The sequence below is a fragment of the Tinamus guttatus genome, unplaced genomic scaffold, assembly GCF_059628265.1.
Source record: "Tinamus guttatus ecotype Peru unplaced genomic scaffold, ASM5962826v1 Tinamus_guttatus_pri_ptg000394l, whole genome shotgun sequence".
Taxonomy (NCBI): domain Eukaryota; kingdom Metazoa; phylum Chordata; class Aves; order Tinamiformes; family Tinamidae; genus Tinamus; species Tinamus guttatus.
Genome location: NW_028288928.1, coordinates 232,903 through 260,224, shown reverse-complemented (window position 1 = coordinate 260,224; position 27,322 = coordinate 232,903). Strand labels below are relative to the sequence as shown.

General features: G+C 39.1%; 1 long non-coding RNA gene across 1 annotated transcript in view; it reads right to left on the bottom strand.

The window, feature by feature from the left end:
* The window catches only part of LOC148593431 (uncharacterized), a 142,647-nt gene extending 121,814 nt beyond the window's left edge, over positions 1-20,833 (bottom strand). The window contains exon 1 of the long non-coding RNA XR_015913722.1: positions 20,762-20,833. This is a non-coding gene — a long non-coding RNA (uncharacterized LOC148593431). The remainder of the gene's footprint in view (positions 1-20,761) is intronic.
* Between the last annotated feature and the right edge of the window lie 6,489 nt (positions 20,834-27,322).

The following is a 27,322-nucleotide window of genomic DNA, read 5'->3' as shown; positions in this document are numbered from 1 at the left end:
GCCTATTCATCTTTTTAGAACAATAAACACATCAGTTCTAGGCATAATATTATATTATTCTGGGATTGCCTACCAAAAGGTATGTGGCAACAATAAAAATCCAGCATATTTACTGCTTAATATGCTTGAGATCCAGCACTTTCCAGCTTAATGCATTATTATGGGGAACATTATTTTCAATGTATAATTTCCAAGGGAGATGAAATGTTAAAACCCAAGTAGAAAAGAAAATGAACCAGCCCAAGCCATGATGTTTCAAACATTTTAAAACAGATTTTTTTTTTTAATTCTAATCTATAAGATCTAATGCATAATATCTATGATTCGGAAACAAACTCCCTAATTTTGCCATCTATTTTATTATTCATTACTATTAATTTATATGACCCATTTTGGAAAGAATGCATCACAAAAATCCTTTCTAGAGTATATGATAATATATAAGAAATGATTATATGCAAGAAGTAAACAATTTACAGACATTTTAATGCTCCCACAATGAGAGCCAAATTTCACATCAGTTATGATATGAGAACTTACCATTTGCCTCCTCCCAGTTTCTTTAAAACCTTCTTTTCCCATTCCAGGAGGAGACATCAAACATAATGAGAGGAAGAGAGAGAAGGAGAGTTTGCCAGCTCTGTAGCACTGGTGTGATTCACGAGAGGAATTTTATGTCTGCCTCTAAGCAGATGTCATGGCAGAAGAAGTGGACACACCCTCTCCAGATGGATCTTCAAATATCCTCTTGATGCTGACATAACATGTTTCCATTGAATGTTGCATCCAGAATAACCCACTTCCATTTCTCATATAAATGCTGCAGTGTCCCAGCAAAGACTTCATCTTTTCCCTTAATTGTTGTCAGCTTTCAGAATTGGAAAAGGTCTGATAGGCCAAAAGGACCTAAAGTGATTATCTACCAGTTCAAAGTTCTTCCCAGAAGAAATTCTTCTAGCACTGTTACCATCAGAAGACCTATTTTCACACTTTCATGCTATTTGCAATCTGACCTATTTGTAGCAAATACTGTAAGAAAAATCCACATGGCGCTACCATTAACAAACATAACAAGATTTTCCCCCAAATGGTGTTAGTTGCTCTTTTGTTTCGTTTTGTTTTCACGGGAGGACATAAAATTACTTTTGATTAGAGACTCTCTGAAAAATGTGACAGCCACGAGTCTCTGCAAGTCTTGTTGTACTGGAATGACACAGAATTAATACTACACTGTGTAAAAAATGGGAGCGATTCCATTGATGTTGATGTTGCTTCATCCTTTCATACCAGTAGGTATGTAGTAAACAAGCAAAACACTTGCATCATTTTGCTGTTCTGTGATACCCAAACTCCAGTTTTGGCAGAGGAATTTATCCTGTTATGGAGGTGAGCAGTGTTTATAATAGCAATACTTGGTGTACTACAGAAAAGCAATAGACATGGTGTATGTGGTACATGGATTATAATATTTACCTCCTTGACCTCTCACAAATTAGATTCACGGTGGTGTCACTCCTCATAAGACCTAGGACCTCATGGTACAGATTATATGTAAGAAATTCATGAGATTCTTTCAGTAAGTAAAGCAGCACACAAATATGAGATTGCTTGTGGCTTCCTATGGTTGAAAACAAAATAAAACAGCACATCCTTCAGCCCACTTTGGAACAACCTGTGTTTGCTTTGCCAGGAACAGCACATGTCTCCTACCATTCTTGCCAAGAAACATGGTTTGAGAAGATTGGTACCACTGCTGCAGCCTAAACTCTTTATGAATTAAAAACAAAAAGAACAACAAAAAATCCCCAGGTCGCATGAGTTTGAGAACATTAAGATAAATCAATCTCCCTTTACCTTGGTACGCATCAAACCATATGCATGTTAGTGTGATATTAAGTGTACCGTGCTAATTAAAGGACAGTAATTTTTGGCACAACTTCTGTTGAAGGCAAGTCCATATTTTACCAGATAAAGGTAACTGCTAGAGACAAAAATGGAGCAGAAGCTATTCAATAATTATGTTCTTGCTTGGTACACAAAATGAATATTCAGAAAATTGAGATCAATTTCTACTTCATGTAATACATCTACTTCATAATCTGCTAGCTGGGTCTTTGATGTTCTGAAAAACACCAGTAACTGTCATAATTAAATCCTGTATAGTTATTCAGCTGCATAGCTCAACTAATGTTTCACACAATACCATCAGTATGAAAGCCCACTAATTCCTCGACCTGCTAGCGTAATTGGATTAAAATTCTTATTAATTATTATTTTTAAAGGGAACTACAGCTTGGATTTTGGTGCATCATGAGAGCCTCCATCCTCACTTCAGCCAATACAAGTGGCTCTGCTGCACAGTGAGGCAGTAATCTTTTGTCATAAAGTCACATCCACACTGCAGTCTTGCATAGCAATCTCGTATGATGCCCAAAGTGCTGCTTTACTTCCTTGTGCTAATTTGTCTGGGTACGTAGAAACCACAAAGAAATATGGAGAAACATACACCGAGGAAAAACAGCTTCTTGTGGATTTCTTTTTTAGACTCGTACTGATTGCTTCCATGTTCCATGGCCTCAAAAGAGGAGTTTTAAATGATGTTAGTAAGTGGATGCATTTGTGCTCATATGAAGGAAGACAGAAGCCACTGTTTCACATCTGTTGTTTTTCATTTTGTGGTTTCCAACCCCAGACCTTCTTTCTCTTCCCTTCCTCTCTAACAAAAATGAGGAAAAAAGCCAGCCCACATCAATTTATGTTAAAATATATTCAACTAGTTCTACTAAACACTCTTTAACATTTTGGAAGCTCTTCAAAAAAATCTTTTTTTTTTCCTAATAAGTCCCTTTAAAAATAGACTGAAATGTACAGCTAGTTTTCAAACATCCCTCTGTCGCTGATGCTAAGTATTTAAACTGTGTCTTTTGTTGGAAACCTGGAAACCTCTGCCAGTGTGAACTGCTTGGCCCCTTTCCAAAGAGTTTATAGCTTTAACAGAATATTCACCCAAAATTCTGGGGAAAACACAAAGTTAATATAAAAAATAAGTTAATATGTAAATATGCAAAATGGCCATTGCTTATGGTATAGCTAGCATCCTTCAGAATGACTCACATTAATCCAGTACAGACCATACGCTGCACTTTCATCTAGAAGATAGAACATATTGCAGTCCTAACAACTTTTATAGCATGTCCTTGAAGTGTCCTGTTACTTTCATCACTGCTGAGAAAATATCACAATCCCTTTTACTTTTTCTACCCATAATGATAGGGTAAGCAGTACTTAAAAAAAAAAAAAGGAAAAAATGAAAAAAAAGCCATAATCACAATAGCAGAGGGAAAAAAATCCATGATTCATGGGCACAAAAAGTAAATCACTAGGAAATCCTGTCTTGTCCTCCTTTTTATTTTACTCGGGTCAAGAGATCTTGATGAAGCTTCTTCCACGTGGACTTTATTTTTGCTCTTATATAGAGAACAGTTTTTACAAACTCCTTATTTATTTTCTAAAACTATACTGTACAGATTAACTGGATGTTTGCTGAAGTACTGCTACAATTACAAATCTCAAAGCTGAAAGACAGCACCAAGCTCTGCTCTATGATTTACCTGCCATGACTGGGTAAAGCTCCCAGTGGAAAACTCTAAGTGATTGCTCCCTCCTGAGTAATCCTCCCCAGATGGGCAGAGACCCTGATAGCTAAGTGGAACCTGTAACATTGGGCACACAAGTGAAGGTTGTTAGCTGCCTGCAATTTTATCTTTTTTACCAGAATAAAGGTGAAAAATCACCCTATTAGGTGATACTAGGCGATACAAATTGTAAGCTGAATTAAGTCAGGTTAAAAAGGTGCTCCTGAAAGTCTTCCATGCTACATATTTACTCAGGGAAGACCCTTATCTAGTAGGTGAAGCAGAGAAGAAATGCAGAGTGAGGGGAAGAAAAGCAGGGAAGGAAGAAGGGGAATCCCGCCCTGGGAACAAGGCATGTTTGCAGCCCAGAGACACTGCTGTGCTGCCTTAATCTGTTTTCCTTGGCTGATAATGATTGTCAAACCAAATTCGGACCTCAGCATGACAGCAACCAAAATAAGCACCTAGGCCTCCAGTTGGACAAGGTGAACTCTATATCACTGCAACTCCATTGCTGCCCAGAGATCCCCAAGCCCCGAGATGTAATGGCTAGCCTGGAAAAAACACCCTTTAACTGCAGTGCGGACTCACACAGCACCTAACGGGGACTGTGCTGCCTTTACACCTTCTCTGCTCCTCAGCCGACCTATTTCAGATGCTCTCTCTATTTCTCTCTTTTCCTTGCTTTTCCACCTTTGTTTTCAGGGTTTTCCTTTCAGTGTCCTTTCTCTCTTCTTTCCCTTTCTGCTAATCTTCACTCACTGATGATGAACATAAACATTAACCTGAGCATCAGAACAATATGGCAAAATCACTCCCTCCTTCACCCTCTCCATAACCTAGAGACCAACCACCCTCACCCCCCTTCCACAAAAAACGTGTCTTTTCCCCTTAACATAAAACATCCCTAAAGATAGTCTCAAATTCCTGAAATACTAGTCTTGACTACTGTCCTACTAACACATACAAAGAAAGTAGATCAGCAAGCAAATGTAGAGTACTGAAATCCAAACACTAACACCAATCATCCAGCATTTTTTTTTCAGATCACAGTATGGAGACAATCCTCATTTCCTCAAAATAAGTAGTATGTAAAAATTAAGATGCAAGTTTAGATCAAATTCTCTCGTGAAAGAGAAATACACATTTCTCACTCAATCACAGTATCCATATGGAGGAAAGAAAAGAGTTTTTAACTATATGTAATATTCTGAACATGGGAAATCTAATGATGGACAGAAAAATACTGTTTGTGTGATATTCCAAACAAAGGAGCAGAGGGGAGGAAGGGACTGTCTACGGAAACACACAGAGGCTGTCTCCATCCCACATCTTCTCCAGGGATGCTGAATCTCTTGAACTTTTGCAGAGTGTAGAACAGAAAGTTTATACTAATCCACAAGATCTACAAAGTGAATGGACCACATAAAATCCCCAACAACTAAGGCTGAATTGTCTAATTTGCCTAAATTGCCTAATCTTGTCGTGATTCTGGATGAGTCCTTTGAAGATGGGCATGATTTCTGCCTAGTGCATTAAAAATTCGCTTAATTTTTTTTTCTGAAAATGTATTTTTTATAATAAATAAAACCTTAATTCTGGACTTATCCAGCTAATTTGGAAAGTGGATGCGGAACCAAAACAACAATGTGCCCTTCTACAGTATCTTCAGAGATGTTTCTGGAGGGTTAAACTTACTCATTTCTGCTCATATCATTTGTAAGTACTGACCACCAGCAGGAAACTCAAGCCAATAATTTCTTTCCCTGATCCATATAAGCTGCCTTCATATCTACTACGCTACTGAAAAACAAACAAACAAACAAAAAAACTTGTACACAGATATATTCCAGAACACTAATAGTGTCGTTAGCTACTACTGTGTAGTTAGTAGTTAGCTCTACTAGTAGTTAGTAGTTAGCTCTACTTGTGTAGTGTTACTACTTATGGTAGTAGCTCTTCAGACAATATCAGCTACTTTAACAGGAACAAACTGTTGAGATAATTCTCTAGAATGTTGTTATAAAGCCGAGGCATTTTTTTGCCTTTAGGCACCATTTAAAGATATTTATTTGTTGATAAATATAATACTTTCTACATAAAGCCTGCAAATTTTCAAACAGCACCATATAAGAAGAAACATAGCTGTTCTCTTTGAACTTGAAAAATCAGATGCCTTAAGGTAAATAACTGCACCTCTGTGTTTTCTCCTCTTGTAGCTCTCAAACTGAATGAATATCTGCTTCATATTTCCCTGGAACGAGATCTCAAATAAACACTTAGTGACACCTCTTGCCAAGTCTCTCCAGAATGTGAAGGACACACCAAGCATTGCTGGACTTCTTTGCAACGGAAAGATGTGGTGGCACACCCAGAACCACAGAGAGCTTGCATCATCCCTCTGAGCGCATTTCCATCGCCTCTGGAAATGCTGGGCTTGTTTGTTGCTATTTCTTTATCCGTCGAGTCCTTGCTTGTCACATTCTTGGCACAAAGAGTTTTATAACACATAGGTATTTTTGCGGACGGGATTCTTCTTTTTAAAACTTTGTTTCAGATATATTTCATTTCAGAGTTTTAACCATTTTCTGAACTCCTGCCATCAGCACAGACAACGCTGTAACAATCAGCTACTATTCACTCTGCAAAACAAAAATCTTTCCAGCAGCATGAAACTTTGCCCGGAGTCTTAGAGTCTCAGCCTCTGACACTTTCCTTTTCCTTGTCTGGATCTGCAGAAATACAATGTGACTTTGCAGTTCATTAATGCAGATTACAGAGAACAGAACGCAAGTTCCTTAAAGTTTTGTAAAGATTTCAAAATGATTTCCATATTTTATTATTATTATTATGCTCATTCACATTAAGGCAGTTATATTTCTTAGGTAGGGTAGGTCATCTTGCTTTCCACAAACAATTACAGGCAGATGACAAGAGTGCCAATTACATTTGAAAATATTGTTACAGACAGCAATAGGTTAAGAGAGAACAAGGTCTGGATGCAATCAAAGCCAAGGGCTCTCAAGAGGAAGAATGCTCCTCTTCCATCCTCACACATTCTCCAGCTCTCTGTTCCTCGCTGTGCAACGCTACTGCTGCCATTCCCACCAGCTCCAGGGCTCCCTTCAGATGCTGTCCCACCAGTGTCTGAAGCCAAGAGTTCTGGATTTCATTTTCAATCCACTTGTGCTCTTTTCCTTAAAGGTATCAGCATTAAATAATCTGTGTGGGAGGACCCCTATTTAAGTCTGTCTAGTTTCAACAATGGCAATAAAAATGATTGCATGCTTAAGCCTACAGAGAGCCAAGCACAAGTCCCGGGCCAGTATTCTTTTAATCAAATAATTCCTATTCAGGCCAGACTTTCTGTGCAACAATTATTTCTTTAAAAAAGCCAAGAAAATACTTGAATGAGTTCAAGCACTTGAATGACTTTATTTAATGCCCATCATAATATTATATTATAAATATTTTGGAGTATTTCTTTAGCTTTGTATATATTTTCTTTCATAATCACACCACTAGAAAAATAATACTACACTCTGGGTTAAAAGCAAAACACTGTTATTGGAAAGAAGCTTCTTCTTGAGCTTGCCAAGCAGCTACCAGCCTTCCAAGCAGCAGAAACAGCATACAGTAGCGTTGCTATACAACATAATCAGTAGGACTTGGAGAACTGCTTTGCCATTTCCAAACCTATAATGACTGTTCTGAAAGGACTGTTTTGCAAGAGGAGGATTGGAAGGGAAGCAGGTGGCTACTAACCACAGTAAACACTAAGCTGCTGTTAGTGGGGGCAGAAGCCTGATGACAGAATATTCCGTTTTCCTCGTATCCACCTTAGACAAGGAATTGCACCGGGAAAAGAGAGCTCATCTGCGACATATCATCAGTCTACTGCAACTCTGTTCTCCAGAGGTTTTTACCTTTTTAAAGTATGGTAATAACTGACTGGACAGGATTTATTTTTTGTTTTTCCCTGATGATTTCACTGTAATGAGATTTCACAAAGAGTGGTGCTACGTGCGAGGGGTCACCAAAGCCTTATGAAAAAACCCACTGCTAAAATTCAGGAAGTACAAAGGAAAAATAATTGGCAGCGGGAGGGGGTAAAAGAGAGAGAGAATGAGAGACACAGATATAGGCATTTGAGGTTACTTTACTTGTCTCTAGCAGGCTTAAATTTCTTCTGGATATGAAAAAATGCATCATACCATCTAGACATGGCAATGTCTAAGTCCCATCAAAATACGTGTAAACAGCAGCTTCTTTCAGCTATGGAATGGAACAAGTTCTACTCATCAAAAGATAATTTCAGAAAGATTTTCCACAAAGAGGATGTCCTCAGGCTCCAAAAAATACAGCTTGCTGCACGGCTCATATTTCAAATTACCCAGTCTAAACACTGTCAATAAAACTAAATATATATATATATATATATTCTCTTGAGGAAGAAAGAATTGCAGCAGACTGGTTCCGTTAATGCAGAGGATATTTCATGGCAAAAACAAAACAAAACAAAACTTAATTCTAACTTCCACCACCTAAAAACCCTGCTAAAGTTCCTCTGGAGGGAAGGTTGGGAAATAATTCACAAGGAAAGTCAACTGCTCTGTCACAGGAGGTGAGCTGCTCGCTCTCCCTCTCCCAAGAGCACAGAGCTGTGGTTCTTTTGTTTAATTAACTGATGCACGCTGTCATTTTTCTGGGGATTGTGCCCATTTGCACAGGCTACCAATAAACAGGCAGCAAGATCACAGAGTAGCACAAACCCTTCCAGCAAAGTGCCCTTAACAGTTTGCCAAGAGAGAACTATCTCTGTTCGTAGTTAGGAGAAAGCATTTGTTTACAGGGGAAAGAAAAAAAAAAAGAGAGAAAAAAAAAGCTTCCCTGCTTCTTTCCCTCTGCAGACTAATGTACTCCAGAATGCACATTTCTTCAAATGACTGGGAATATATCAGGAAGAGCTTCTTGCTAACTACTGGTTATACACAGCTACTAACATCATGGGGATAATTTTCTCATGCTGCTTTTTATGTGAAGTAGCATTTCAAAATCATTTTGTCAGGCAGCTCTTCCACACAGGAAATGCCTGGATTTTGATGGAACCTGAAGCAATAGTAATACTGCCTCTGCAGAGGAAGCCTTGTAACAAAATGAACGTCCTTGACTTTCATTGCTTAAAAGGGTGCTGAAGGTGGACCTCTCGCAGCAGGATTTTCCATTAATAACAACCCTTTTAGGAGTAGAGAGAACCCAGTTGGAAGCCAGTGCAAAGATAATGATAGTAATGATATTAATAACAATACCAGTAATGAGTAATTTACTGAACTTTGCAGAATTTTGTCTTACAGAGGAAACCCTCCGAAAAATCTATAGCTTATATAGCACTTTCCACTCTTAAATAAGCAGCTATCAATATTAGTGCTCCTACTAAACAGAAGGGGAAGCTAGAGCCAATAAAGAATCACAGGAAAAGTTGGTGATAGAGCAAGGAACAAATGCCAAAATATTTGCAGTCTGTGCTCCAGTCAGACCATGGGCCACCCTCAAACTCAAGACTCAACAAACCTCTGAGTGGGAGCAGGGAAAGAGGGTCTCATTCATGCCTCATACCAGAAGGCATTACAAGAGGAAGAGGAGCAGAAATGATGGTGCAAAGCTGTTCTGCAGAAATCATGGCCTACCAAGTCAAAAGTAGCAGGCAGGAACCTCTGGACACACTGGGTTGGACTCACCTCATAAGATATCATATCCACATCTAACCCTGTCAGCTCAGACTCGTTTTTTACTCATGAGGCAGAAATAGGCACACATCTATTCTAGGGGGTCACTAATCCTAAATGCATGTATTTGCTAAACCAGCAAATTATTTTTCTAAAACAGTGTGATAACACTCAACTCTCGCAAGTAGACTTCTACAGTCCTTTGATGGGTAGCCAAGATGGTTCAGCTAAAAAGCAGACATAGATGAAGACATGAAGAGTGAGCTGGGACACATGGCATCTTCCATTTTAATATTTGTGTTGCTCACTCTTCTAAAAAATGAAGTATGGTAAATATTGGTAAATGAAGAAAGAGTTCCAAATTATTTTTTCTTTCACATGCAAATATGTTAGTATTGCAAACTATTGTCATGTTCACTTTTAGCTTTTAAAAATTGTCTTGTTTCTCTTTTCTCTTTTTGTATGTTTCCATCCTGTCCATTGCACAAGAGCCACTTATTCGTGGAGGAGAAGGCAGGGAAGACCGATGAACCTCCATTAAAATGGAAAATATAATCCCTGAATATTTCATGTTAAGCACACTGAGAAATTTGTTTTCTGATGAGAAATAAAACAGGCCCTTGAACTGAAAGTCAATGACAGCAAAAAATGGATGATTTATAGTAGTAAAAGAAAGATATTCAGCAGTCAATAATTTTTGAGAAGGATTAACAGAACATATACAGTATAACCCACAATAAGATTGGATGAGTATAGGATGCACGCTTTGCATGTTATTTAGATTCAACAGATTGATATCAACAGTGTAACTATCTAAAGTGCTGCTCTTGTGACAGTAAAAGCAGAGGTCCTGTACATCCCCTGAAAATTAATTCAGTTCACAGAAAATGATGAAATTGCAATCCTTTAGGTATCTAGTGGAGTTTGAACTATACAAGAAGGATGGCCCTTTGGATGAGTAAATTTTTTTTTTATAATCAGGTCACAGGGGTTGGCAGAAAAAGGCATCAAGGTAACTTTTTTGAATCCGTATTTATCTACCTCTTGGATCCAGCCAGGAATTTAATGCCAAATAGAAAACAGTAGGTAAGTATGAAACCTGAAGTAATTTATCCCTGCTATCTTATCAATAGATAAGCTCTTCTCTGCTTGAACAAATACACATTACAGTCCATGAAAACAAAAACATAGAGGCAGAGGTTCTATAGGATTCTATGTACTGAAATTTCAGAAAACTTTGAGTTTGGAGGTTTTCATACACAAAGAGCAATGTTGATGTTGCTTCCAGATAACAAAACGAAGAATAAACGCTATGTTAAGTACCTTACAGCAGTCAGGGGTTTTTTTTCAGTGTTTCAAAAAGCAAGAGATGTACTTAAATTATCAATTTATCACCATATAAAGTTTAAAAAGCTCACGTAATTCAATTGAAAACTTTGATGAATAGTAATAATTGTTTTTAACTTAGATTCCCACTTACACACCCAACATTGATTCTGAAACAATGTGATTTCTTTCCATCTCATACATTATTAGCAATAATAATGATTTTTCAGACCCTGAGCTTCTCTGTTGCAACCTCACTGTCTTGTATTTATGCTGTGAGCAGCACCTGTATCATCATGTGGGGTTTCCTTTTTGATCACATTGAGGATTAATCAACCAAAATTTAACATATGGTTCTGTAGATGGTTTATGCCCCATGCTAACTGCTATGGCTCAACCAGGTAAACAAATGAAGAGTTATATAGTTCTTTCTCCTGCCTGCACTGTGCATCAGGGAAACCTACAGTTGCAAATGAAGCACCAAATCCCTCTACCAAGAAGCAGAAAAGAAGCTTTTTTGTGTGTTTGCACTGTTCAGAAAATGTAGAAGATTATAAAATGTACTCATATGTTTATTTAAAATCTGATAAAGAGGATAGGAAGCTGGGAAGCATTAGTATTAGAGGACATAAATGATTATGTGGGTTTTCCCTTGTTTTTCTCTTCTACACAATTAATTAAGGGAAGCCATTTATCTATCGCATTTTGACACTAGTGTCAGATGTGGCTGCTGATACACTGATACAACAGCCTATTGAAATGCAAAAAAAAAAAAAGCTCTAAGTAGAACCAGAGTTTATAGCAAATGAAAGACACTATCAAATGCCTATGAGAACCTTCGAAATTTGCAGAAAGGTAGAAAGGAGGTTGTCTGATTAATCTTTTGTCTGCCATTGATAGTGGCTATCAGTAGAAAAAAAAAAGGAGATGGGTTCAGCTAAGATTAAAGGCAAACGCAGAGAATAAGGGAAAAGAACTAGAGCAGACAGTACATGGGAAAGAAAAAAACTAACAGAAAAGAACCTAGGAGATCTTCACTGGATTGTTCAACGTTCAAGGAAAAGAAGGAATTTATAGAGGAACAAAAGAGATGCTCTGGAGAAAGGATAGCTTTTACTACATGAAGGAAGCCTCAGGAAAGTCCAGGAGGAAAAGGTAGGATCCAGTTACAAAAAGCAGCTACACGGAAACTAGAATAGTGAGAGGCAAAAGAGGGAAGCTGCAGAAATGCAGAGGCTCCCTGTTTTCATTTCTGTGTTCACAAAAGCAATGTGGAAAGTCAGCTCGCTTAGAAAAGATGCTCATCTCATACGCATTCATCTGCATTTCACACAGTGAGAGCTTCTTTTTTTGTCATGGCCCCCAATATACATTTCTGGTATTCAAGCTTTAGGGTAAAAGCTCATCGTTGGAGAGAACTATTCCTCTCTCACTCCCTTTAAGACCTCTTGAGCAGCAAACATTTTTATAGCCTACTTCTTTCAGGGATCCATGTTCTTTCAGGATCCATGATCACACTCCAAAACAAGTAGGATGTAAGATGCTCAATCTAGAGGCTGGAGAGTGTCCCCTTCTTCTTAAGATATGCACTGCTTGCAAGTGTAACAAAGTGTACGTATTCCCATGGATGATGCTCTCTTGCCCTTCATGGAAAGACAGCGAGAAGACATTTTTTGGCATGGAGCAATCCCTAAACGGGCTGCAAAGGGGCTAGAGCAGTGCCACAAGTAAAGCCTCACCAGAGCCACTGCAGAATGACAGAGAGATACATGCACCTAGAGCTCGGCAATATCTACACTAGAAGCAAGAAGCTTTTCCCCCTGTTTTAGACTTTAAATAATGATAATACAAAGAAAAATGTCTGCTGAACAAGGAGAACTGCAAGAAAGATGATGATTTGGTACAATGAGGTTGCAAATTAATTTAAAACACAGGCAGCAATATATCTGCAAAGGAAGAAAGTTATATAATCATTTTGCCAATGGACTTCATCAGATACAAAGAAATTTGGTCCCTACCAAGAGAATGCATTGCAGTAAGTCCCCTTGCTGATTTGGGATGGTAGTGTTTACCTTTCTTTATAAGCCATCAGAGAAACAATCGTATACTGTGTAAATACAGTGGGGACATGGATTAATTTCAAACCTATCACATAATCTGATGAGATTTCCCAAGAGATCTCCTTACATTTTGCAGCACTGTGAGCCATTATTTCCATATTTATTGGAAATAACGTCTGAGCCAAGGTAAGGCACAATATTCCCACTGAGAGCTTTCATGATGGGAATGAAATTAACTCTTACCGTCACTGTATATATGGAGAGTCTTCTGGTGTTCTCAGCATACACCCCCAAATAGCATTCTAACTCAAAAACAATATTATTTGGGTCCTACTAAAGCAGCTTCCTAAATTTCAGCTTAGATTCTGCTAGATTTTCTCCTAGATCCAGTGCATACACTGAACACAACTCAGATTTCATCTGTATTTATATAGGCATAATGCCACACTGTCATTTTCAATGGATTAGCTCCTGGATCCATGAGGCAGCAGAAGGACTCAAGATCAAAATGCAAAGTCCTTTTACGAGGAAATTTATTAATGAGTTGGGTCTTAATAACAAGGATGTTTATTGGTTAAGGATGTGATGTTTATTACCCTAGCATAGAAGATGAACAAGAAGGGTTTTAGGGTTTTCTTTTTTTTTTTTTTTTTTTGTTACAATTAAATTCATTCACTCAAATCAGGTACTTAATGTAAGTTGCTGGAGCTCTATTTTTTAGTTATTTTTCTGTTTTCAGTGAAGCAACTGGTGTTCTCAGAAATGGACGGATCCCTCTGTGCTTCACTTCAGATTCACTCACATCTTCAGATGTATCAAAGGTGTGAATATATTACAATATTTTTTAGATTTCCAAGCCATTCTCCTACAAACCTTAACTGGTTATTTTTGTGAGTAAACTTTCTTCATTTTTAGTTGACAGGTTTCTTTTACCTGATGCTTCTAACACGTCAATTTGTCACCACGGAAACAACTGCTTGGTCACTACAGCTTTTGTCACTGAATGACTCAAGTAAGAAAAATCATGGAAATGATAAAAAAAAATACATCTAAACAAATGCTGTAATAACTGGGAACAACTGGGAAAGGAAATCAATTGAATGCGATGATGAATTTCATTTTTCAAAATTGCATTTTTTTTAAGCATTTCACTGTCAGTGAATCGAGTAAAATCCCGTAAACTGGGCTTTAGCAAGCCCATATCATACCCGCATATTTCACAATGAGATTGTTTGTAGCTTCAAACCCATCTCTGCCAAAATTTCCACAGAAAGCTGAGGCACGGCAGCCTTCTCCCGAAGGGCATGCTGAGATCTGACTTGTCCACTTAATTAGCACTTAACCAGCCTATCCAAAAAGGCTGAATATGCAGCTGTCTGCAAAGAGCTTGCCATTGCCTCACAGCTTAAAATACTGTATGTCTCTCCATCTAGCTCCATTTTCCTGACAGAAATAACCCCAGGCCAGAAATCTCTTCAGTTGGACTATTGTTGCCTACCCGTGTCGATGCTACAGCAATGTCTGTTTTATGGGTCAAGGTTGATTCTCATCCAGGACTCTGTAAAGCCGGGGGAAGCGTGGGGAGGAAACTAGCAAGGAAATGAATACTATTCCATAATCCAGTGTGGACTTTTATAGTTTATAACTGTTTTCAAGTTTAAAACGGTATAACTTCATTTTTATTTAAATAATGTATTTCTGTATTTAACAAGAATGTAGGTAAGAATATTTTAGATTTCATCTAATTCTGAAATTTCTTACATATTTCTTGTTTATCCTGATAACTACTGGATACAAACAGCTAAACATGTCATTCCCAAGTGATCCAATTTCAGAAATAAAAATCGTATTTACCATGTTACCTAAGTGTTTTAAAGCTTTATAGTTTTGCCACATTTTGCATGAAAACAACCTCAATTTTATTTCTTAAATAATACAGTGATATAAGTAAACCAACTTCAATTATCATAGGAGCCATCTCCGGGGGATTAGAGTTCAGCAGACATACTCACAAAAACGAAGCGCCTCTTTTATAGCCTTACTAATTAAACGTAATTAATTTACTAGTAGCCTGGAATTGCAGGTATTAAAAATAAATAAATAAAATCAAGCAGTATTTTTTGCCTTAGATGATGAACACTGCAACCATGCTTTCCTTTCAGGGAAGACACAGAGGAAGTAATATTAGGTGACAGTGAAGTTCTCCGCAGCAGGTCGATTGAGATTGTCAAGATTCATTAGCGTATGTGTGACTGGTAAATAACTGAGTTTATTTTAGGTTGTGTGACATATTTAGAAAACTAGGAAGCACCTTATTTTGTGGATTTAATCAGCCTTTGCTCTTCCCCAGACAGTTCAGCATCCACCTGCAATATTAAGTTGAACTGACTCTACTGTGCAGCCATGACAAACACCAGCGGTTTCCAAACTTTCAGAACCATCACCTGTTCCCAGTGCTGGCCTTAAGCAAGGAGCTCAACACAAGAAAAAAAAGCAGCATAATTAAGAGTGGGGAAAAAAAAAAAAAAGAAAAACCAAGAGAAACCTGAACACGTTAAAGAAACTTTTTTAAAAGACTTCCTTTTGGAAAACTAATCAGTTTTCCCATGTTTCTTTGCTACATTTTTTAATCCCAAATAAAATCATATTGCAAAAGTAAAAATTGCAACGAGTGTGCATCTTTCGGCTGAGGCTTCTGAAAGAGGCTATTTCTAGGGGCAGAAAAAGAGCTGTATCAAAGCTCAGCATTGTCGGGAAATAAGTCACAAGTCCTAGCCAAAGTGAACCAATTATTAATTTATTTTTAATCAGATGTCTTCTGGCATCTTAGTAGAGTTTCTCTTTATTTCAGCAAGACATTGCACGTGCAATAGATTTGATAATGAATATGACAATATTTGGTAAAGCAGGGAGCTTTTCTATATAAAGTTATCAATATGCAGATTTGCAAAAAGGGTAGTTACTGCTTAATTTCATATTTTGAACATGAAAACAAAATGCATGTGGATTACTGGCAGATACAGCTTGGGCCCTGACACTTAACTGTTTGTTATTAATATGCAAAGCAATGTAATTATAAATATGGGAATAAATATCAATGCTATACACTTCGTTACTAGGAAGTAAAATACTTTGTCAGCTGTAATACAATACAAATTGCTGCAAAGTGTTTAATACTATTATAACATGCATATATTCAAAGCACTACAGTTTAAATTCTAGGTCTGTCCTCCTGGGATCAATTTATGATACTCTGCATTCAGCACCTTGTCTTTACAAAATATTGTTACTTAGTTCCTATGTTGCTACATTCGACTATCACACACTTTTGTGTGTGAAAAATTACAGCCCCAATCATTGAGTAATAGTAATGCACATTAATAGGAATGCACATTGCTCACTTATACTGGGGCAAGAAGCAGAACGCATCTGAGTGTGCTCTTGTCTATCCAATCCCACAGCAGTTTTCTCAAACAAGCAAAATAAAAAGGCATAACAGAATCAATAGCAGATTTTACCTACTTCTTTACTGTTTGGAAAATAAATATGTAAATAAAAGAACCAGCTTTAACTTGAACATTACTGTCGTTGTAAAAGCCATGTGCCATGAGGAGTGGCATAATGCTTTGGGAGGTGCCAAGGGTGACAACCAGCTAGGTGGGTTCTGCAGGGTGAAAAACATCCACTCTCATCCTCAGGACACTGTCCCTTTACGAAGTACCCTAAAGACTTTAAGCAATATAAGCAGAAAGCCTGCCTTCTCTTGCTTGCATTTGGCATTACATTTTTGTTTAAAATTATTATAGCGGTATTACAGTGGTAACCAATATTAAACAAGACTATTCCAAAGCTCCTTATTGGTGCTTAAATTTTGAAGCCTGACAGCTGTGTAGCAGGTTATTGACATCCTCGATTTGTAATGCAAGTGTAACTTGGGGACACAGGGCACACGTAGCAAGGTGACTCGCACACAGCATGCCCAGGGAGTCAGGGGGAGGCTTTGCTCCCAGCTCCCCGGTACCACGGCGTCACGCTTGTAACCACCCATTGCAAACACACATTTCCTAGCACTGCAGAGAGAGATGAACAGGGGTAGCATGGAGCCCGTTCAGAAAAGGAAAATGTTTTCATGTGCAACCTCTTCATGTAACTTTGATAAACAGAACAGCCTCGCTGCAGAGAGACACATCACTACATACAGTGAGCTGCCTAGACGAGGAAGCACAGGGCAAATTAAAAAGAAGGTGGGAAGTGCTAAAAGCTGACACCTTCTCTAACCAAACCAAACGGCTGCTGTCCAGAGGTATTGGTTAATGAGCAGCCTTGCTTTGTTTCCCAGCTGCTCTGGGAGTCTGATCCAACGCTCACTGCGATCCTTTCCAGATGGAGCCCAAAACAAGAACGGATCGAACATCTGCGTGCTGGGGCTCAAAACATCTTCTGGCTGGGCCTCTCATCTCCTCCCTGCAGGACATGGCCCTGAGAGGCTTCCACATCACTACAGCTGCTGCAGCCAGATTCCCCTCTCTCATCCTAATGCGGCTACCTCCCTCAGGTACTCCAGCCCGGCGCTGTTTAATGAAATGGTAGCTCACCCCTGGCACTACCTGGTGGAGCTTCCCACCTTTCTGTCCAGAAAAATAAAAGGGAGGGAAATGGTCAGCTGGTATCTCCAGAGGAGCCTTACGAGTGACCCACGGCTGCAGGATGCTCAGCTGCCCTCCCTGCTGCTCCATGGGGCCACGTAACACCTTCTGTGGCCTGACTGACCCAGTCAGAGAGCTGGCTGCCCTGCGGGAACAACCCCAGCACCACAGGAGGTCACTTGGTCCTGGGGACTTCTGCATTTCCGTGCCAAGATATGGCATGGGAGAGCCACTTCGGTTTTGCTATGTGAGTGGTTGAGATGCAGGCCTTATGCATGAACTTCTGCCTGTTTGACACAGTTTGAGGCTAGTTTCTATGTTCAACGTTTCAGATTTCCATGTTGTCAGGAAATAAATCAGAGCACGCCAGTTATTTCTCTGAGGTTTCAGAACACAAACCTTGCAGCTCTTCTGTTGTTTCGCAAAGGCTGCTGCAGATGGAAGACAGACAGTTGTCCGCCAACGTATAAAGAGGGCCAGATTTTTTGCTTGGAGTTTTTAGCTGATTAGCACTCCCCATCGTGCAATCAGCCAGACTGATCCTTCCCTCAGTAACAGGGCATGCACGAACAAGCAGGACACAGAGCTGCCTGTACTACAGCGTTCACGTGCGCAGAGATGCCTGCAATGCACTGGGACACCCTTGACAGAGAGGTTTGGAGAGAAAGGGGCCAGCTTCACTTGGCGTGAAGAGCTCCCGAACTCACTTAACTTTTCAGCCAAACAGAGCTCATTTATTAAAAGGGAAGGAAAATAAAGTTGCCCACTAGCCATTTCAGCTAACATCGGCAGGGGAGATTTGCTAGTTCTCTGTCCTTCCAACCCAAACACGTGAGGGAAATTGCCGATTTGGTGCATCCTCTTGCTAAACCAGCCATGCTCTCTCCCGAACTGACGGCTGCCAATTTAGACTTACCTCATGTCCCCCAGCCTCCTACTGCCACCGAGTTATCGTCATTCCCTGCCGTCATACCTGATCTTGCAGAGACACTTCCACACCTTCCGGGCTCGTCACAAAAATCCTGCCAGCAGACGCCAGAGCCAGCTTGAGACAACAGATTTAGTTTTTCTCTCCAAGGCTCACGTACGCCACAAAGATTGCAGCTTGTCACCCCTGCTTTGCAAACGCTGCTGAACACGCTCGAGCGGGATAGCACTTTTGCAGACAGGGCAGCACTGCTGCGTTCCTCTTTTATTCTCCCCTCAAAGCAAAGGGTTGCTTCAGGCAAATCTGCCAGAGCGTCTGCTTGAGCTGAGGCTCACAAACTATGCTCAATGAGCTGTTTTGTGTTTAGAAACGGCACAGTTATGTTGTTGTCTTTTCCTGGGATCTCTGGGCTTTCCAAAGGAAAAAGCTACTTCTCCCCCACTCCGGCATCCTCTGAGCTGCAGTCCGAATACTTCAGAGCTTAAAGATTTCTTCCACCAGCACAAGGGTGGTGTCCTTGGGTGGCGCCTGGATGACTCTGTGCACAGAGGCAGAAGTTCCCAGGAGCAACGGAAAACAAACCGTGCCGTGGAAGCCACGCAGCGCTCACGGCTCTCCTCCTACTGCATGACGTCTTGGGAAAATTCCACGGAGAAAGGGACTGCAGGCACTGGGAAGTGTCCTAAAGAGCGCAGGGAAACATGCTTCCACACGGGGGATGGAGGCAGGGGAGAGGACAGACGGACACTTCCCTCCCAGCCAGGATTAGCAGTCACAGGTGAGCCAAGGCCACCGGCCCTGCTAATAGCAGCAGCTTCCTGCTCAAAATAAGCAGCAGATTCGCACATTTGTTCTCCAGTTGGGCTTAGACGTACACTGCAGCACAGATGTTCACAGGGCACAAAGGGGACGCCCAGCAGAGCCGTCCACAAAAGAAAATTTACAGGAATGACAGCAAGTTTCCTTTTACAGCAGGATCCCCAGAGAGGTGCTAAAAATGAAAGCTCCTTCTGCTAAGTTTTTCCTGCCCCCCGCCCCCAGCAAGCTCCTCGTTGTGCAAGACCCCCCTGCTGCTGAGCTCCAGAGACTGAAAATGAACTAAAAAAGAGGAGGAGGAAACAAAAGACATGGGAAAGAAAAAAAAAGGAGCAGAAGAGAAAATGAAGTGGAACAAATGAGCTATCTGTCCCATCTTTGTGATGTTTCGTCTAGAAAGTAGAGAAGGCACGTCATCAGATTTGATAAATATGAAGTAACACAACCAGAAACATTTCTGAGATCTTCTGCAAACAGCCTGAAAGCACTGTTAGATGTAGGATCCTCCACTGGAAACAGGCCTGAACATATGTTAATTGTATTATCATAGATGAAGTGACGCAGGCAAGTACCAGATTCCATACATAAGGCAAAGACTATGGTCCTTCTCCAGTCTCTGTTAAACGTCTTGGGACCTACAGATGACATACACTATAGCAACACCTTGCACTCAGATTCTCACAGAGCGACCAACTTGCTCCCAGATCCTTTCTTTCTGTGTGTCCTACATCAAGAGTTTGCCCTAGATTTTCTTGTATAAGAACATTTCAGTCTTCAGCACTATAAATCTTCTCTGAGTTTCTCACACAGATCAAATTAAGCTCAATCATCACACCCATCCATTTGATTAAACTGCTCCTCTTTGGAGTGAAAATGCAAAGATTGTCGAGCTCTATAAATTCTCCTGAAAGAATAAAACCTCCTAAATCTTTTCTTGCTTCCCTTTCCCCATTGCTAGTAGCTCAGCAGCATGTCAAGCACTCCATTAGGTGTGACCTGACTTTTAAAAACCAAATCACCTAAAAATTTCTGCACCATATACAAGAATGCATTTCTGAAATACATGTTTTCTGCAAAAGTTCCAAGTAGGGTACCAGTTTCACTGAAATCCTTGAGAAGATTTCCAGGAACTTTGGTATGCCCAAGTTTTCACCCTTTGTGGCCCTTTTCTTCCAGTATTTACTCACATTTGTACCTTCTTTACCTTTAGCAGTTGCATAGAAAATCAAATTAAACACTGAGGGAACGTGGATGAAAGTATAGCATTAAATACAGGATAATCAATAATAGAGCTATTTCTTTATCCAATTCACAGACTTTGCTTTCAAAAGTACTTACCAGCTCATGGAAACTCACCTTTTTGTTCAGTGTGAAGTTAAATTTGTAAGTTTGACTACACATTTCTCTCTGAGTAATGCTGAGCATCGTACACTACCCAATTTCTGCCATACAAATACCACATGTGCTATTGAAAATTCAACCCACAAAGATCTATCATACTGTCCCATTCATGGCAGCTGAGATTTATCAAAAGCTTTAAGAAGTTCAACATTAAACTGTCAACAAAACTTACACACACTCCAAATCATCTAACACAAAATATGAATTTATCCAATGCACATACCTATTTATTGCAGATAGTTTCCAAGTTTTGAGAAGCATATAACCAAGAATTGCTTCAGGTTTAGAGTCCAAAATCTGCAAAAGAGATAATATATATTTTAAAAAGTCACTAAAAGTAAATAGCTTAAGCACATAAAAGCAAAGAAAAAGAATCACATTGTAAAATTACTATTTAGAAATGAGTTTACAAGCTAGTCCTTCCACAACTGTACATCACAAGAGACATGTTGTAGGTAATAAAAGTGATGAACGGCTATGATAATTTACAGGATATTATATCTAAGATATATATAATATTGCTTAGCTTCTTATGCAACTTCCACATAGGAGTTTAAAATTAGTACAAAACTGCTTCAGAAAACATACCATAATTCTGAATAGCAATTTTGCTACAACCATCTATAATGAAAGAACAAAATCAACATATTCAATATGCAAGACTGCCAGTGGCATGACACAAAATAAAAATGTATTAGGAAACTGCAAAAAACCCTATGTACATCTAAGCAATATTCTGCCTTTAATTTGCAACAAAACAGTGGCATGAATAAGGAAACCACATGAAAAAAATGAAAGAAACAAGAACATCACAGTGGCATAGGAAACAACATATTTGATAAATTTAATGTGCTTAAGAAAGCTAAAAACAAAACAAAGCAAAAAAGCTTTGGAAGACATAAAAAAAAAAAAAAAGGAAGAAAAATTTGTTAATGAGTCTCAGTGGCCTCTTGCCCAGTTCATGACCTGTCCAATGACTTCTGAGAAGACCACGTCAACTTCTGATCATCGCATATAGTTGCTATAGCCAGTATTTCTAAGCCATAATTATCTTTGAAACCTGCAGCAAGAAATTAGCTACAGCTCTTAAAAAAATAAAAAAATAAAAAATAAAATGCCCTACAATTTTCCCTGAGCCTTTGCCCGCAGCTGCATCACTGATTCCCACAGCACGATTTCTGGTGCAGGCAAAATTGTAGTGAATCATCCCAGCAGAGTGAGATGAGTCAGATGCACAGCAGCCCACGCGCACTACGAATCCACGGTCACCTGGCTGGGAGCACCTATGTGTGTGCTCCATCCAGCTGAAGAGAAGGCATGGCCTTCTCCAAAGGCCGGAGCCACCAAAGGAGCTCCAGGCTCCCCCTGCTTCTTTCACTGAGCTGTAGTTTTCAGGTAGGGAGAACAAATGTAAATATCAGCATGGGTAAATATTTCACCGATCTTTTTTTTTCCTGTAAAATAACTAGTCAGAAAGACAAAGTTCTCTCTGAGAAGCAGTAGGAATTTTGATGCAGCAACTGCATGAGAGATTTTGTCAATTCTTTTTACAAAAGCAAGAGTTCGTTGATTTGTAGCTGCTGACTACTTCTGTGTGCAAGAACAACAACTACAGAAATCCCTGACTGGTCTTCTCTACAACGGTTTGAAGCAATCCATATAAACATGACAATTTTCGGGATTATTCAGTCTATCTAATGTATTGACCTTCCTGCTGTTGATGCGGCTACAGACAAGTCAGGCTCAGAAATTCAGATTCCACCAGAGAGGCATGAACAACATTGCTGTATCTCTGTCTGCCCTTTGCATCCCCTATTCCCTAAAAGAGATTTCTACAATAAGGAATACAGAAATCACAAAGAGAACACAGTTAATGTGAACATCAGCCATATATCACCTCTAAAAGCAGTGGGAACTATTTACTAGGTAATGCTGATAAGAAACAACTGCAACATCAGAGGGTCACCAAAGCTTACCCTTTATTTTCTACAGTACTCTCTCCTCTTTTTCTGTTTTTCTTTCACCTCCAGTTATTCTTGCAACATTTCTTTTTCTACACACATTCATCCTCTGCACTTGCCCAACTTACTCATTCCTCTCATCTCTTACACTTTTTATGACTGCATGATTATACCCTTCCCTGCAAGATCTCTACGGCTGGCCACAAGCACTCCCATTATGGCAACTTAACAGGCGTTACCACTTGTCAGCTGAACCATTTTAACCACCAAGATCTTTGTGATTCCCCCCTGCAAGCATCTTAAGTTGCTCATTTTAAGATGAGTTGCGGATTTCAGGCACTAATCTTCATTTTAAAATCGTCAAATCCAGCAAACTTGTGTTGCAAAAGGTAACTTTCAAATTATGAAACAGGTTTAAAATTCTACTAACGTGATAAGATCAAAACCAATATTGCCCAAAGACAATATCTAAAGGGATTATCAACCTGAGGATTGCTTATGAGATATTTATAAAGAAGCCGTATGAATTATTGCACGGCTAAGATAGCTGCAGGACACAGAGTTTACAATAAAAGATAAAGATGACTTTATGTAAGTATATGCATAGATTCGCTGTGCCTAACAGCAGCAGCTCCTGTTTTAGAATTGGCCACTCATAAGAGTATTGCAAAAATTTCATGGAACTTTTAATCTCGTATTAAAAGAGCACGTGGAAAAGTATTTAATTGGGGCACTCTCCTGTCTTTAACAACACCATCTGTCCATCTGTCACTTCTGCAAACACATCAAGCCCTCTGCAGTTATTCCATGTTCGGCCAAGACCAAAGGAACCCCCCAAACCTTCTCCCAGTTATTAAGCGGCTCCGCTTGCCGGTACTGACAAACTCAAGGACAAAGACGTGATTTAACAGATTGCTCAGCGTAAAGGCACAAGGCAGTTCACAAAAAAGATTCATCAAGTACCCGTGTCAGTAAGCCTTACAAAGTACAGCTTAATGAACGTATGCAAATTGCTATAATATATAAAATGTCTGATACCACTTCAACATGTAATGTGCTTATGAAAAAAACTATGGAGAATGGTAAGATACATCAATCTAATTTGTCTCTGAAATAAAGTGATTTGGTTTCCTCAAAGTAATTTCAATCTCTTTTTTTTTAATGCCTTGTGGCATGACAGCAATACATTGCATACAGTGAACCTCTGCTTTAGACCCTAGAAGAAACAATTATTCAATAGAAAAAAGCATTCAGCAACAGACAAACTGGAAACACACTGCTACACTTCAATATTTTCCTTCAATGTTTTGACAAGTTGGCATTTATAAAAAAATGTTATTTCCAAGCCTTGCTGCATTTAAACAACATTTTTTTTCCACTTGCTTGATTTGAGGCTGAAGCCAGAGTGTAAGTTGGGCTAACATTTATAGCATGCAGAATTGCTCAGACATGAAAGCACATCAGAAAACAGCATATATCCTGGACTGTTACTGTTTTCAACATCATTGATCTAGAGATTGCATCATTTTCTTTTCATCAAGATCATGAGGAAAAAATGGCTTCTGAGTTAAAAAGACTTCCAGTGAAAAGAAACCTGTACATTTTCCAGAGTTTTGTTTGTTCTTGAAAATTGAAAGTTTTTCTACCATGTTATTTTAAAAAAAAAAAAAACAGTGTTTTGGAAAAGAAGATTAAAAAGAACAAGAAAGCCAGCCTCATCTCTTTATGACTTTAAGGAAAAATAAACAGAACTTACTTACTTAAATTTTTTACTTTGAAGAAAACACATGGCACTGGTTTCATCAGAAATTAGCAGGTGCAATTTCTGGATCTTGCCTTTACTACTCGGGCCTGGGTAAGTGCAGAAGAGAAAAAGCACTATGATGTCCTCCTCTATCTCAGTCAAAGACTTTTGTCTCTCTCTCAGAAGTAGCCTGGGTGTATCTGGCCAAGCCTTGCAGCAGAGATAGATTAGACCACTGTTTATGCATTCTTTTTTTTTCCTTTTCAGTGCCTGAAGTACGGCCACTTCCAAAAAAAAAAAAAAAAAAAACCTCTGAATGCCAGTTTGCCAGTTTATGCCAGATTGCCAGTTTACTTATGTGTATTTGAAGGTGACCAGGGAGCCAAAATACAAAAGTGAAAGCAGTTCACTGGTTTCTTTTTTGTTTGTTTGCTTTGTTTTACAAATTTGCAGCACCACCTTAGACTTTCTGAACTCTCAGTCGTCAGGAGACTACAGATACAGAACACAAATTATCTGGTGTCTTCATCTTCCTTTCAGTCTGTTTCTCTAGAGCCCATGATGGACAAAGTCCAGGCTGCAGTTTGCCAGTTCTTCTCCATGCTATTTGTTAGGCCTCAAAATGTCCATCTGGAAACTGTTCATCAAATTCTACAGAATTGGAGTTTTCATAGGAAATGAAAGGAACTGTAGTGCTGGGACTGCAAAGGGAAAATAAACAAATGCTCTCTAAGTAATGTTTTATTGGGTTCACTTTTGTCAGTTTACGCTAGAAGGAAAGTCCACAATGTGAGTATGGTGGGAATGCTAACTGATAGTCTTACAAGGTACATTTCCTCCACCCTAAAACAGTTTTCTAACAAATAAACAATTTCACCTCTCATCTTACATCATCTACCAAGTTTCATATGAAGTAATTACTATCAGAGCTATGTGATAGTCACTTTCTAAAGCAAACTGACTAAATTGAACAGAATTCAGTGTAGGATTTTTAAATTCTGAATCACAGAATAACAGTTTCTGCCTTAAGAATTAACCAAACTAAAAAACAGAAAGTCCACACTGAGGTACCGTGAAAGAAATCTATTGTGATGTCCTCATTTTAAAGCCATTAAATTGTAAAAACTCCCCCAGTCTGTTATGCTGAATATTCAGTATGTGCCAGACCCAGTGGAAAGGGTTTTTTATTTCTTTGCAACAAGTATGTATTAGGGTGACTGCAATGCTGTTTCTAGAATTTAGTTTGCATCACTGAAAAATAAGGGGTGATATCTTTAACAACCTGGTATCACTCCTAGATGCCAGGTATGAATATTTAATATGTCAGGATGCTCTTATTTTTACATCTTTTTCTTTTTTGTCTTCAAGTTTGCAAGATGGTGGGTTCTTTGACTTCCCTTTGTATTCAGGCAAAGACTGAAATCTGGGAATAAATGAATATGCCAAGCATTTCTTTATTATACCTCATTTTTCAAAATTACCCTTTCAGGTTCCATTATTACTATCTCTAGTTTAAATTTGCTCTTTTTAACATATATCTACAAGTACAAAATGTGTTCGCTTTTAACTGAACATTAAGACCAACAGGTTCATGGTTGTTGTCGCTAATAAAGGCAAATTAAGCAAGCTCCATCTCACACCTCCTCTCTTATCTCCTGAACTCATATGAAATTATACTAATTATCTCAAGTAAAATTAAAAATTCTAACTTTTCCCTGAAAGAAAAAGGAAAAGATTATTCACAGGAGTCAAATCTTCTCAGAGCTCACCTAAGATGCAACATTGAATAGATTGCACACAAAAAAGAGGCCTTCCACATGGATTTCAGCTTCAGTCTAAAAAACAGCTTCAATAAAATACATTAGCCCGCACATCATCATGAATAAAATTACATTTATAGTGTGTAACGGAACATGCTACATGCTAATGTAATGAAACCTTTTCTTTTTTCTGTGTTAAGTGTTTTTGTTTGTGCGTGTTCCCCTCCCTATTAGGTGACACATGTGTTTAAAGTCTAGGTCCGTGCTTTAACAAAATATGCAGGGGGCAGAGCCAACTGATGTCTACCCATTAGCAGACTGATGCTACCTTGCAGGGAAAGCGTTTACCTGTTGCTGTTACAGACAAACTAACTACACTGGACAGCAGCTTCATCAATAACAGCAAATGGACCAGGGACTATCCTGAGCTGACAGTGAGGTAGATTAGAAAGTGAAACCCTCTATTTGATTATCTTCTTGGCAAGTTGGTACAAACCAATGTTCCCTGTTGAAAAAGAAAAATGAGGAGGTTTATAAAACTGCAGACCTTTCTCTACTCAAAGAAAGCTATTTTCTAATTGCTGGAAAGGCCTCATTTCCCTGTCTGGGTTCTCCAAGTGATATGTGGGGAAGTGAGAGAAAGCACTCACTGCTCTCCCGCATGTGTCTCTAAGGCAGGGACAAGGTGCAAAGAGGCGCCCTGCAAAATGCCTTTGTGGAAGTACAAAGCACTGAGCAACTTTATGGTGGCGAACACCTCCAAAGGGAAACAACCCTCACTAGCACACATGCACACACACAATTATACACACACACAGGCAGTACAGCCACACAACAGAACCACCGCCTGTAGCTTCATTACAGTGTCTAACCGTCCCTGCTACATCTTTAATGAGGGCCTGAAATATGCAGAACAAGTACTGTCATCTTTGCAACCTAAGGATTGGACTATAAACTCCGTAAGGAAATACATACTTCTTTTCCTTTTGCAAGAAAGGGAGGAGTGCAATTACACACTTCTCACCCCTTTGAAAGGCTGAATGCAATGGACTCAGTAAATCTCTAACCCTCCCCCTCTTTAACTGCAGTGACAACTACTGAGAAAAAAAAAACTATTCAAATAATCACTAAAAAAAGTTGAATGCAGTACATATCTTTCATATTGGATGACACGAGTAAATTCAGCATGCCTATGACATTAATTCATTAAATAACACTGAGCACAACAGTATCTTAATATTATGATACCTCATACCTGCATAGAAGGAGGAACCATTCCAAACTGGCCACCGGTACAGTTCAGCCTCATCAGTGGTCAA